At 46.6% G+C, this 4800-nt stretch overlaps 1 non-coding gene across 1 annotated transcript; it reads right to left on the bottom strand.

Annotated features, from left to right (window-relative positions):
- Nucleotides 1-914: 914 nt before the first annotated feature.
- On the bottom strand, nt 915-1022 carry LOC112204699 (small nucleolar RNA U13). The gene has a single exon (XR_002938366.1). It is a non-coding gene; the product is annotated as a small nucleolar RNA U13 (small nucleolar RNA).
- Nucleotides 1023-4800: the final 3778 nt, after the last annotated feature.

The raw sequence follows: 4800 nt of genomic DNA, 5'->3' as shown, positions 1-4800 counted from the left end.
AATAAAATAAAATAAAATAGATACATAGCAAACCTAGAACAGCCACTAAAAGATAAAGCCAACAAAGGAGATGAAATGGAATTCTGAAAAATACTCATTTGTTCCAAAAGAAGGCAGGAAAAAGAGGGAGGGAAAAAACAAATATAGGACTAACAGGAAACAAATAGCAAGAGTTAAAGATTTAAAGCACAGCAACTTGATAAATACATTGACTGTAATTTAAGTGAACCCAGTGGACTCAGAGTGAAACAGACCTGGGCCAGGAGTTCATCGATTTCCTTTCCCCTGTATACACGTGTCTGGGGCATGGGATGGGGGCTCTGTGGGGGAATGATACCACTTAGGGTCTTTGGATATCAGTTCCATCTTGGATCTGTATCCAACAGCTTGCAAGATAGCTGGGTCTTGTCCTTTCTCCAGTGTACATTTATCCAAATAAATGGCTCTAGTTGTCTTTGTTGAAGGATTAAGACAATCACTATTTCATACACGTGCTGTGGAGTTGCAGAGTTCTTTTCTGTGAAGACTCCAGCTCTCTTCTTCAGTCGATGAGTTCAGAATGAGAAAGCTCAAGCCTGGGTACTGGACAAGGGCTAATTTTTTTTTTTTTTTTTTTGATACAGGATCTTTCTCTGCCACCCAGGCTGGAGTGCAGTGGTGCCATCATAGCTCACTGCAGCCTTGAACTCCTGGACTCAAGCAATCCTCCTGCCTCAGACTCCCGAGTAGCTGGGGCTACAGACATTTACCACCATGCCTAGCTAATTTTTTTTGTTTTTAGTAGAGACAGGGTATCACTGTGTTTCCTAGGGTGGGCTCGAACTCCTGGCCTCAAGCAATCCTCGTGCCTTGGTTTCCCAAAGTGCTGGGTTTACACACATGAGCCACTGTACCTGACCTGTTTGCTTCTTCCATGTGATATGGGTAATGTGCCCATGTTGCAATAAGGTTTGGGAGTGACACATCTCACACATGCATGCATGTGAATACTCAATCATCACACTTACAAACTACCAGAGGATCTCATCATTTTCTATTGGAGCACCCACCTCAGCCTCTGCTCATCCATGCTTTTTTTTTTTTTTTTTTGAGATGGAGTCTCACTCTGTCGCCCCTGCTGGAGTGCAGTGGCATGATCTCGGCTCACTGCAACCTCCACTTTCTGGGTTCCAGTGATTCTCCTGCCTCAGCCTCCCAAGTAGCTGGGATTCCAGGTGCATGCCACCATGCCCAGCTCATTTTTTATTTTTAGTACAGATGGGGTTTCACCATGTTGGCCAGGATGGTCTCGATCTCTTGACCTAATGATCCACCCACCTCAGCCTCTCAAAGTGCTGGGATTACAGGCGTGAGCCACCGCACCCGGCCTGTTCATCCACTGTTTATGTCTTTTGACTGCATACAGCAAGCAAGGCCTTTATTGACAGCTTCTTTGGACACTGTGATGCACCACTCAGATGCCCCTTCTATGAAAGGCTTGAGGTCCCAGATGCTGGGATGCTCTCTGAAGACACCTTTGAACTGCCAGCATCCTTACGTATCATCCAGCTGTAGAGACACTGTCAGCTAAGGTCATGCTCCTTCCCAGAATGGCCTACATCCAGTGACTGCTTGGTGCAGGAATATAAAGGGCTAGCATCCCCACTCAACTCAAGACAATACTAAAGGGCCATTTCAGCTCCAGGGCTCCCCTGCAGTCAGCCAAGACTGGTGTTGGGTCTGCCACAGAGCTAGATTTCCCTCTGCCCAATCCTGCTTCCATAACCTGCCTTCCACAGGTATTGACTCCAAGTGCACCCTAAATTCTGCCCTAGAGCCTGCGACAGTTGATCCCAGAAGTATTCTGTGAAAGCAGGAGATAAGATGGGGTTTTGAAGATAGCACCTGCCACTGGCTGCAGTAAGGACCACATCCGTAGGGGTAGGCAGAACACAGGTGCTCCCAGAAACTTTCGCTGGTGGTAAACCGGGATGGCAGATCAGTAGTACAGGGGTGCACTAGCTGGTATATCAGAGATTTGAGAAAGATGGAGGGAATCACAGCTACAAGATCAAGAAAATTGGATGAGTAGGGTTCAACTGTGTTAAACTCTGGAAATAAGTAACAAAAATCTGAGACTTATTAATGGAAAACTATGTCTGAAAGCCAGATGGTGTTCTTTGTCATATACCTCTCATTGGGAGGGCAGTGAGAACTGAGGGCCATGTCCAGGTATGAATTGTGGAGGTGACTGAGCTCCAGGGAGAGTTAAACTAAAATCAAAGACAGATCCACTATTCTGAGGTCAGGGTTTGGTTTAGAAAGAATAGATCCTGGCCAGGCACAGTGGCTCATGCCTGTAATCCCAGCACTTTGGGAGGCTGAGGCAGGCAGATCACTTGAGCCCAGGAGTTTGAGACCAGCCAGGCCAATATGGGGAAACCGTTTTCCTACCAAAAATACAAAAATTAGCTGGATATGATGGCCCATGCCTGTAATCCCAGCTACTCAGGTGGCTGAAGCAGGAGAATCGCTTGAACCCGGGAAGTGGAGGTTGCAGTGAGCCGGGATCGTGCCACTGCACTACAGCCTCAGTGACAAGAGCCAGACTCCGTCTCAAAAAAAAACAAAAAAATGGAAGGGAGGAAGAGAGGAAGGGAGGAAGGGAGGAAGGGAGGAAGGAATGGAGGAAGGGAGGGAGGGAGGGAGGAATGGAGGAAGGGAGGGAGGGAGGGAGGAATGGAGGAAGGGAGGGAGGGAGGACGAGAAGAAGGGAGGGAGGGGAGGAAAGGAAGAAAGGGAGAAAGGGAGAGAGAGAGAGAGGGAAAGAAAAAAAAGAAAAGAAAAAAGAAAAGGAAGGGAAGGGAAAGAAAAAAGGAGAGAGAGACAGAGAGGGAGAGAGAGAGAGGGAGAGAGTCCTGACACACAGGAAGGGGGTATCTGGTTTGATACTCTCCCCAAATCTTGAATTCCTAGATGTCTTTGACTCCTTCGAGCCTGCACAAATGCCCATTCTTTGTGTTAAAAGCTAGCATGCTCCACCTTGCCTGAAGACAATGCTAGAAATCTTTCCCTTGCAAGTCGAAATGTGCCCCACCTGAGATCTGCTTTTAAGTCCTTTCCTGGCCTCTCTAAGCCTATAAGCCAGGTGAAGTCCTAACTTAAGCCAGTCCAGAATGTGCTGGGCCTGATAAGGAAAGAAAGGAAACTATACTTCAAAAGGAGCTGCAAGACTTAGCCTGTGCACACTAGAAATATATATTCAACAGTGAACTCTGTAGTTGGTCCCACTAACCTTCCTCTTCCTGGTATCCCACAGACACACCAGCTGGAAGAGCAGTTCCTAGAAAGCGTGTGACAAAGTAGACACAAGAGGTAGACTGTACTGAACACTCTAATACATCACCCACGTCCCCAGTCAATAAAGGGCTCATGGCTCCAGTTTTTAGGGATGTTATTGTCAGATATGCTTCAGTTGACGAATCTTTTGGGATTTGTCAGTGGCAGAGAGCTGCCTTACCCAACATTATACCCCATGATGGTTCATTTTATGGTTCAACCTGCCTGGGCCAGGAGATGCCCAGATATCTGGTGACACATCCTTTCTAGGTGTATGTCTAGGAGGATGTTTCCAAAAGGGATTAGCATTTGACAAAGTAGACTGAGTAAAAAAGATGCCCTCCCCAATGTGGATGGGCATCATCCAATCCATTGAGGACCTAAATAAAACAAAAAAAAGGGAAGAAAGTTTGAATTCCCTCCTTATCTGATTGCTGGAGCCTGGACATTGATATTCCCCTGCACTCAGCACTCCTGCTTCTCAGGCCTTCAGTCTTGGAGTGGAATCTAGAGAACCAGCTTTCCTGGATCTCCAGCTTGCAGGTGGTAGAATCACATCCGCCTCCAGAATCAGCCTCCATAAGCCTCTACAGTCATATGAGCCTATACCTTATAATAAATCTCTGGAGAGAGATGGAGATTCAGATGTCTGTCCCATTGGTTCTGTTCCTCTGCAGAATCCTGACTAATACCTGCCCCTTCCCAAGGTGGCCAACATCTATTCATTGATCAGTGTGGGACAATAAGGCCTGGCCATCCCAACCCAACTTGGAACACTGCTAAAAAACTATGTGAGTTTCACAGCTTACCCTGCGGGTCAGCCAGGCTTGTATGAAGTTCATTTCCCTCTGCTTAATGCCACTTTCTTTCCCTCAGTTTCACGAGTTTCAATCCCAAGGACATACCTGAGTGAACAACCTGCTTCCTAAACACCAGCCTCTTTCTAGAAAACCCAACCTGTGACAGCGGCTCAGCACTCTTGCCCTTAGGAGAACCATGTCATCTCCCAAGTTCCCTGCAGATCAGTTTCCCCTGAATGAAATTCCAGTCTTGCTACCTGTTATAGTAATTATGTTCATCTTTCTTCTGATTCTTAAAGGCTGCCTCCTGGCCTCTGCTTTCCTGGGATCTAGTACCCTCGTTGCTACTAAAATGCTCGGTTCTGCAACACCATCAGCTACCTTCAGCCTCAACCTACAGAAGACAGACTTTCCTGAGGTTCTCAAAATGCTGGTGCCCCTTCCCCTCACCAGGGCATTTCTTATCAATTGGGCAAATGTAGTATTTTCTAGACCCTCCTGAGGACAGTCAGCTGGTGGGTTTTCTGGTTAGGTACAGTAGACTCATTATAGCATTTTCAAGTCCTTGAACACCCCTTTCTCCACAATCTCTCATGGATTTTCTGGCATCTCTACTTCTGTTAAGAGGTGTATCAGTTTTTCCAAGCTAAAACCATGCTTACTAACTGTTATTTAGCAACAC

The sequence above is a fragment of the Pan troglodytes genome, chromosome 8 (genome assembly GCF_028858775.2).
Source record: "Pan troglodytes isolate AG18354 chromosome 8, NHGRI_mPanTro3-v2.0_pri, whole genome shotgun sequence".
In the NCBI taxonomy this organism is placed as follows: Eukaryota; Metazoa; Chordata; class Mammalia; order Primates; family Hominidae; genus Pan; species Pan troglodytes.
This window is presented reverse-complemented; position numbering and strand designations above follow the sequence as displayed.